Consider the following 9941-nt stretch of genomic DNA (forward strand, 5'->3'; position numbering starts at 1 on the left):
CAATCAGTCCTTCCCGAACCTCCTCCACATTAAACAACTATGAACTACTTTACCTATCCTCCCCTTACTACCATCACTTCCACCTGTCCATATGCACTTTTTACCTTATCCTCTCTACCTGACTTATCCCCTCCACTATCTTCCCACCTTCCATTTTTAATTATAAAAAAAATGCCACACTTCTATCCCATTTTGCATCTGAGTCTCCTCTTTGCCTCCTTTATCTTGCGTTTTGCTTAGCCTCTTTTTCTTTGTACCTCTCATAATGCTCCCCGAGTCCTACTTTGCAATTAGTCCACATATGGTCGCTTCTTGTCTTTTGCTATCATCATCACCTCACGATCCCACCACTGACTACCTTTCCTTCTACTCCATTCTCCTCGTTCCATACCATCCTCGGCATACCTTGTCACTCCCATCTTGGAACAAATCTTCCACGTCATCCAAGCACATATGAACCCAACAAAAGCCGCATGGCACATTAGTTTCTCTAGTCACGATTTTCGCCTTTTCCCATCCCTTTTACCATCATTCATCACTACCACTACACCCCCGGGGTTGTATCACAGGTGTGTCCTAAAAACATCCAGAGCTCATTTAGTTTCCAGGAAGTTGTCATAGTATATCGCTGTCCTTTCCCCGAACAGTGGCTCCGCTGCCTCGCCGCCCGCTTTGTTTGGTGTTCGAAGTTGTCCTTCACGCTGGTCATCGCAGGAGGAGTGCGGAAGGCTTCCCCAAACCTGAATAAAGCTAACCTCTTCCTCAGCGTGAGAACACAAGCACAAGAAACAAGATAGAAACAGTAACAAGCTCACACGGAAAGTGTAGTTACGAGATAGTAGAAGAGCAACTGTTACACGTGTGAGGATTTCACGCCAAAAGGCTCTTAACTCCTTTCATACGGTGCCGCATACGTAGGCGGCATGAGGAGCAAGTGGATACGCGAGGCTGCCATATCGGCGTCTTGATTATATGTATTGTAGTTGCCCCTACGTAATGACATACTCTCTAAACCAGTGGTTCCCAGGCTTTTTTCTGTCATTTCCCCCTGCACCCAGGTCAACTATCCAGATTTCCCCCTTCATGTGTAGCAGGGAAAGACTAGTTAAAATACACTGTGACTATTTACTAATCTATTTTTCAAATGTACAAATATATTGATATACAGGCATTCTCTCTCTCTCTCTCTCTCTCCCGCTCTCTCTCTCTCTCAGACATGAGAAAATCCATCAGAGATTTTTTTTAGTTAGTAGGTAGTGTAATTATTTCCCCCTGGGAGCTTAAAATTTCCCCCCAGGTGGAAATTTCCCCCAGTTTGGGAACCACTGCTCTAAACTGTCATCACATTTTCTATGTTTATCAATATTCACGGGTGAAAGAGAGAACGATCAATATAAGCAGTGACTATATTTTATGATGCGAGTATTATTATGACACATCGTACGTTTGACAGGTAATGCTGCCCGTGATATTTTGGTCCGTACTGAAGAGGTCACCTCAAACAACAAAGTTAGGAAAGGAGTTGGAGATTTAGTTATAGAGATATCTTTATAATATTTTCATGTTTGAGTATTTATTTAGAACAAGACAAAGTTTATGTAAATTTTGTCCAAGTAGTAGATGAACAAAAGGATGGCCCTAAGGTGGGTAACCAAGCAAGATTGCATATTAGCTACATTGGTTTTAAGTAATATAGTGTTTGATGCAATAATTTAAAGTACAATTACTAATGAATGGGGAAGATTGGAATGGTAGGTTCTAAGGAGAAGGCAGAAGGAAGGAAAGATACTTGCTCTAAGATTTAACTAGTGGGGAATTTGATAAATGGTTTGGTTACAAGTTTGGACTTGAAATATGAATTAGGAAGGTTGATTTATGAAAGTACAGCATTCAGCAAATGTTATGGATCTGTACTCTGTGCAAGTTGAATAACCTAAGATGGTAGGTGATCTGCAGGAGGCAGTGAATAGATGAATTTGCCCCCATATTAAATTGACTGAGCTTTCTAGTACGAATACTGATGAGAATCACAATACAGAGGTATTGAAAGACATTCCCATTATTTATACAAGGATTTCACAGATTGGCAACCTTGTGGTTGATTTTCCAAATGAGAAGTATACTGGTAGTGACATGCTTATATGCTTATGCATGCCTAAACATGTGTAGTGAAGTAATAAGATCAAATTGATAACTGATTAAACTGTAACAAGATACTGGTTCTATTCTAGTAGCACACTAATAATTTTTTTTCATTAGTATATATTTCTATTTATTCATTGTTTTTGAAAGATTATTTTTTTCTATGGAATTTCTTTTCAATATAATATTACCAATTATATATAATAATGATGCCATTTTATTCTAAAAATAGGTTAGGTTAAATATCTGCACATGTGTGTTTCTGAAATTTTACAGCACATCCCTAGCAGAGCCACTTTTTTACATGGCAACCCCTCCCCTCCCTCCCTGTCCCCTCATGCAGAAAATAGAGAAAACAGGGAGAAATCCCTTTAGGTTGCATAAAAAAAATCATTCATACACAACCATCCTCCACTCACCCATATACCTGCCTCCATCCTCCCTTGCTGAACAGCCATTCCTATCTTGCTCAAAGACCCTTTCATCCCATCCATTGATCTCATCCTTGGATGGGGTGAAAGGGTCATGAATGAAAAGATGATGAAATTAAAGATGATGTGATTTTAGGTATTTGTGGTAGCAACAAAATAAATAATTTTCGACACACATAAATACATCAAGTGTATTTGAAGAGAGAAGTGTCAATAAATGCCAAATATTGTTAGGGTTTTCTAACAATTTTAAAATGTAAAGTAGAGTCTAATTTATAAGTACTGTTAACAACAGAACTCCTGTAGACATGACCACAACCAATACATTCATCAATCAATCAATCTGTTGCTCCAGGTCTCTTGCAGGAGACACACAGCTCCTAGGTATCTGGCTTGGGTCACCAGGAAGGCCTATAATTCACTCAGGGAAGAAATATTGTGTTGTTGTTTAGGAATTGTTATTGTGGGGTGAGGTGCTCTGTGTCTTTTGTGTGGTGGATGCACATAGGACAATGGAAATAAGCTTACATGCTTTTTTGTGTTATCCTCTGCATTTGTAATTGTTACTTCGAACTATGTGTTCTTTTCATTATCTGCATTTCATGTATATTGATTCATTGCCAAATAAACTTTATTAATTATTACTATCATCATCAATTATCATCATCATCAATTATCATTATCATCAATTATCATTATCATCAATTATCATTAATTATCATTATCATTAATTATCATTATCATTAATTATCATTACCATTATCATTATCGTTATCATCGTTATCTTTATCATCTTTATCATCATCATCTTTATCATCGTTATCTTTATCATCGTTATCATTATCATCGTTATCATTATCATCGTTATCATTATCATCGTTATCATCATCATCATTATCATCATCATCGTTATCATCATCATCGTCATCATCATCATCGTCATCATCATCATCATCATCATCGTCGTCATCATCATCATCATCATCATCATCATTATCATTATCATTATCATTATTGTTATTATTATGTGTTAGTACTGTTTTAATTTTTATTAATATGTGTTAGTACTGTGGATGTGCTGTGTCCTGCGACACTGCTTCTGACCCAGGGCAGTGGACAGGGTGCAGGGATGACCCGTCATCTAGGAGGTGCTAAGATGGGAGGGAGGGTGGAGGGGTGTGGAGTGTTTTCGGGGATGAAATGGGTGGGAATGTTTTTGTGCCTTGTCCTTTTTGGCTACCCCCCTGGTAAGGGGGAAAAGAGCCTTGGTATATGTATGTATGTATGTATGTACTGTTTTAATACTAGAAGGTGTCCTAAATGCCATATTATTTCTGCAGAGGTCTGCCATATGCCCTGTCATTTTTTCTATTCTAATTGAATTTACCTCATCAATTACACAACCTCTTGTTGACTGAAGATCTTCCATAAAGGTATGCTTTTTCTGACAAAGTATTTTTTGGTTGTATAATGTGTGTATGCTCCCCTTTTTCACTATATATGGTCACTTAATGATGGTGGAAAGATGAGCAGCTGAAGTAAGTGTAGTATATTAATTTTGATATAAAATAGTGCTCTTATTATTTATGTGGCAATATCTTCTGAACAAAAGAAAAAAGTTTATATGAAAAATATCTTTAAAAAATAAAAATTAAAAAGTGAAAATACATGCGAGTTTTTCATCTTTTACTTAGATTATGTTAGGTTGGGTTTGAGTAGGGTAATCTATTTCTTACCCAAAAATGAGAGGAATCAGTATTTTGATTTCATTAATGCAATTCTGGTGATAGTTCACTCATTCTTCCTGCCAACCCTGGGGGTTGGGGTGCAGGGCTACACTGTGAGGACATAATGCAGAACTATAGGCACACAGTGAATGCTTTTAAGTCTAATGTGTTTTCCTGGGGGTACCCCTGGTCCTATAGTATTTCATGTGATTCCAGTGATGCTGATATTCATTAAGATTGCAAACCATTTATCTGGACACTCCTCTCCCCGTAACCTGACCATGTTTGTTCTTTGGAGTCTACCCCAGCCTCTGTGAAGGTGAGGGGAATCATGAGGGAGAGTCTTATATTTATTAATTGTAGTATACAGGAAAGGAGCAATGCTCATTGGGTCCCATCTCCTATTCCCTAATTTTCTAACATCCCTAGACTCAAATTCATGTACAGTTCCAACTTAATCTATATCTTTGATTTCCAACTATATTTAGCTTTGAATTCATGTACTGTTTGAGCTTGGGCTATATCACCTTCTAAGCTATTCCACATATATATACATCTCTCTTCACATCTTTTATTAATTTACTTCCATGACCTCTTAAAGCCCTCTCATCTTTAATCAGATCTCTTCTATCTTTAATGACCTGAACACTGTAATTATGTCATCTCTTTCTCTTCGATCTTTCAAAGTTGGTAGGCCCAGTACTTTTAGTCATTCCTCATGGCTTATCTACCAGACTGAGGACCAGTTTGGTTGCTGGTTGTGTTGCCTTCTCCTTGTCTTTCACTACCATTTTGATGATATGTCTCATAAGTGTACTTTATGTGAATCTTCTTTTTCAATCTGAAGAACTGAATTGTCATACAAGAATTCACATGGATGGTAAGTTTTTATTATGTTCTTGAGTCTCCAGTTATTACTTGGCCCCCAACTTTGAAGAGAACTTGCACAAATGATCTTCATTGGTTTTCCCTAACAATATGAAAATGCATACAAGAGATCACATTGGTTATAAGTCTTATAAATGCATCTCATGCAACTTCATTTTCTCAAGATGGTGATCTGACCTAACCTAGCAACCCTCCAAAGTTGTGCCTTTGACTTTTGGGCCTCTGGCACCCATACCGTCGGCCTAAGTGGTGTCAAATTGAACTCCACGGCAACCCTGGCCGCACTCAACCTGTGGGTGAGATGGCGGGTAAATCGGAGCAGATGACGAAAATAACCCAAAATCCAAAAAATCTCAAAGGACCCCATGAATTTTGCCGAAAATCCGAAGGTGACCGATTTGATCCAAACTTGCCCCACAGGGAGAGAGTCAGACACAGTGCACAGCAAGGTAGACATGAGCAGCCTGAGCCCAAGGACGTGGCGGTAGCAACCCTCCAAATTTGGGCCTTTTAACCCAGTATTGACTTTTGGGCCTCTGGCACCCATACCATCGGCCTAAATGGTGTCAAATTGAACTCCACAGCAACCCTGGGAGTGCAGTGCAATGGCACACCAGTCAGGCACACGGTATCCCTGCCAGAGGCATAAACGTCAAAAGGCCCAACTTTCGAGGGCTCTCTCCGACACACCCTTGGTCTCAGGATTCTGCTGCCTACGCTGCTGTGCACCCTATCCCAATCTCTACTTGTGGCGCAAGTTTGGACCAAATCGCTGACCTTCGGATTTCCCCCCAAATTCCATGGGGTCCCCCCTTTGAGATTTTTTTGATTTTGGGTCATTTTGGTCACCTCCAGCGATTTACCCGCTATGACACCCACAGGTCCGGGGCGGCCTGGGATGCCCTGCACTGCAATGGCAAACCAGTCAGGCACACGCTATCCCTGCCACAGGCATAAACGTCAAAAGACGGAAATTCGGAGGGCTCTCACCGACACACCCTTGGTCTCACGATTGTGCTACTTGTGCTGGTGTGCACCCTATCCCACTCTCTACTTGAGGCGCAAGTTTGGACCAAATCCCTGACCTTCTGATTTCCCCCCAAAATCCACGGGGGACCCCCTTGGAGATTTTTGGGATTTTGGGCCATTTTGGTCACCTCCACCGATTTAACCGCTATCACACCCACAGGTCCGGCAAGGCCTGGGATGCCCTCCACTGCACTCCCACCCCAGTCACCCACACCCTATCCCTGCCAGAGGCATAAACGTCAAAAGGACCAACTTTGGAGGGCTCTCACCGCCACACCCTTGGTCTCACGATTCTGCTGTCTACGCTCATGTGCACCCTATCCCACACTCTACGCGTGGCGCAAGTTTGGACCAAATCCCTGACCTTCGGATTTCCCCCCAAAATCCACGGGGGACCCCCTTGGAGATTTTTGGGATTTTGGGCCATTTTGGTCACCTCCACCGATTTAACCGCTATCACACCCACAGCCCACAGATCCGGCAAGGCCTGGGATGCCCTCCACTGCACTCCCACCCCAGTCACCCACACCCTATCCCTGCCAGAGGCATAAACGTCAAAAGGACCAACTTTGGAGGGCTCTCACCGCCACACCCTTGGTCTCACGATTCTGCTGTCTACGCTCATGTCCACCCTATCCCACACTCTACGCGTGGCGCAAGTTTGGACCAAATCCCTGACCTTCGGATTTCCCCCCAAAATCCACGGGGGACCCCCTTGGAGATTTTTGGGATTTTGGGCCATTTTGGTCACCTCCACCGATTTAACCGCTATCACACCCACAGGTCCGGCAAGGCCTGGGATGACCTCCACTGCACTCCCACCCCAGTCACCCACACCCTATCCCTGCCAGAGGCATAAACGTCAAAAGGACCAACTTTGGAGGGCTCTCACCGCCACACCCTTGGTCTCACGATTCTGCTGTCTACGCTCATGTCCACCCTATCCCACACTCTACGCGTGGCGCAAGTTTGGACCAAATCCCTGACCTTCGGATTTCCCCCCAAAATCCACGGGGGACCCCCTTGGAGATTTTTGGGATTTTGGGCCATTTTGGTCACCTCCACCGATTTAACCGCTATCACACCCACAGGTCCGGCAAGGCCTGGGGTGCCCTCCACTGCACTCCCACCCCAGTCACCCACACCCTATCCCTGCCAGAGGCATAAACGTCAAAAGGACCAACTTTGGAGGGCTCTCACCGCCACACCCTTGGCCTCACGATTCTGCTGTCTACGCTCATCTCCACCCTATCCCACACTCTACGCGTGGCGCAAGTTTGGACCAAATCCCTGACCTTCGGATTTCCCCCCAAAATCCACGGGGGACCCCCTTGGAGATTTTTGGGATTTTGGGCCATTTTGGTCACCTCCACCGATTTAACCGCTATCACACCCACAGGTCCGGCAAGGCCTGGGATGTCCTCCACTGCACTCCCACCCCAGTCACCCACACCCTATCCCTGCCAGAGGCATAAACGTCAAAAGGACCAACTTTGGAGGGCTCTCACCGCCACACCCTTGGTCTCACGATTCTGCTGTCTACGCTCATGTCCACCCTATCCCACACTCTACGCGTGGCGCAAGTTTGGACCAAATCCCTGACCTTCGGATTTCCCCCCAAAATCCACGGGGGCCCTTGGAGATTTTTGGGATTTTGGGCCATTTTGGTCACCTCCACCGATTTAACCGCTATCACACCCACAGGTCCGGCAAGGCCTGGGATGCCCTCCACTGCACTCCCACCCCAGTCACCCACACCCTATCCCTGCCAGAGGCATAAACGTCAAAAGGACCAACTTTGGAGGGCTCTCACCGCCACACCCTTGGCCTCACGATTCTGCTGTCTACGCTCATGTCCACCCTATCCCACACTCTACGCGTGGCGCAAGTTTGGACCAAATCCCTGACCTTCGGATTTCCCCCCAAAATCCACGGGGGACCCCCTTGGAGATTTTTGGGATTTTGGGCCATTTTGGTCACCTCCACCGATTTAACCGCTATCACACCCACAGGTCCGGCAAGGCCTGGGATGCCCTCCACTGCACTCCCACCCCAGTCACCCACACCCTATCCCTGCCAGAGGCATAAACGTCAAAAGGACCAACTTTGGAGGGCTCTCACCGCCACACCCTTGGCCTCACGATTCTGCTGTCTACGCTCATGTCCACCCTATCCCACACTCTACGCGTGGCGCAAGTTTGGACCAAATCCCTGACCTTCGGATTTCCCCCCAAAATCCACGGGGGACCCCCTTGGAGATTTTTGGGATTTTGGGCCATTTTGGTCACCTCCACCGATTTAACCGCTATCACACCCACAGGTCCGGCAAGGCCTGGGATGACCTCCACTGCACTCCCACCCCAGTCACCCACACCCTATCCCTGCCAGAGGCATAAACGTCAAAAGGACCAACTTTGGAGGGCTCTCACCGCCACACCCTTGGCCTCACGATTCTGCTGTCTACGCTCATGTCCACCCTATCCCACACTCTACGCGTGGCGCAAGTTTGGACCAAATCCCTGACCTTCGGATTTCCCCCCAAAATCCACGGGGGACCCCCTTGGAGATTTTTGGGATTTTGGGCCATTTTGGTCACCTCCACCGATTTAACCGCTATCACACCCACAGGTCCGGCAAGGCCTGGGATGACCTCCACTGCACTCCCACCCCAGTCACCCACACCCTATCCCTGCCAGAGGCATAAACGTCAAAAGGACCAACTTTGGAGGGCTCTCACCGCCACACCCTTGGTCTCACGATTCTGCTGTCTACGCTCATGTCCACCCTATCCCACACTCTACGCGTGGCGCAAGTTTGGACCAAATCCCTGACCTTCGGATTTCCCCCCAAAATCCACGGGGGACCCCCTTGGAGATTTTTGGGATTTTGGGCCATTTTGGTCACCTCCACCGATTTACCGCTATCACACCCACAGGTCCGGCAAGGCCTGGGATGCCCTCCACTGCACTCCCACCCCAGTCACCCACACCCTATCCCTGCCAGAGGCATAAACGTCAAAAGGACCAACTTTGGAGGGCTCTCACCGCCACACCCTTGGTCTCACGATTCTGCTGTCTACGCTCATGTCCACCCTATCCCACACTCTACGCGTGGCGCAAGTTTGGACCAAATCCCTGACCTTCGGATTTCCCCCCAAAATCCACGGGGGACCCCCTTGGAGATTTTTGGGATTTTGGGCCATTTTGGTCACCTCCACCGATTTAACCGCTATCACACCCACAGGTCCGGCAAGGCCTGGGATGACCTCCACTGCACTCCCACCCCAGTCACCCACACCCTATCCCTGCCAGAGGCATAAACGTCAAAAGGACCAACTTTGGAGGGCTCTCACCGCCACACCCTTGGCCTCACGATTCTGCTGTCTACGCTCATGTCCACCCTATCCCACACTCTACGCGTGGCGCAAGTTTGGACCAAATCCCTGACCTTCGGATTTCCCCCCAAAATCCACGGGGGACCCCCTTGGAGATTTTTGGGATTTTGGGCCATTTTGGTCACCTCCACCGATTTAACCGCTATCACACCCACAGGTCCGGCAAGGCCTGGGATGCCCTCCACTGCACTCCCACCCCAGTCACCCACACCCTATCCCTGCCAGAGGCATAAACGTCAAAAGGACCAACTTTGGAGGGCTCTCACCGCCACACCCTTGGCCTCACGATTCTGCTGTCTACGCTCATGTCCACCCTATCCCACACTCTAC

This window comes from Oratosquilla oratoria, unplaced genomic scaffold, assembly GCF_046742065.1.
Source record: "Oratosquilla oratoria isolate Oo_2021 unplaced genomic scaffold, ASM4674206v1 SCAFFOLD209, whole genome shotgun sequence".
In the NCBI taxonomy this organism is placed as follows: domain Eukaryota; kingdom Metazoa; phylum Arthropoda; class Malacostraca; order Stomatopoda; family Squillidae; genus Oratosquilla; species Oratosquilla oratoria.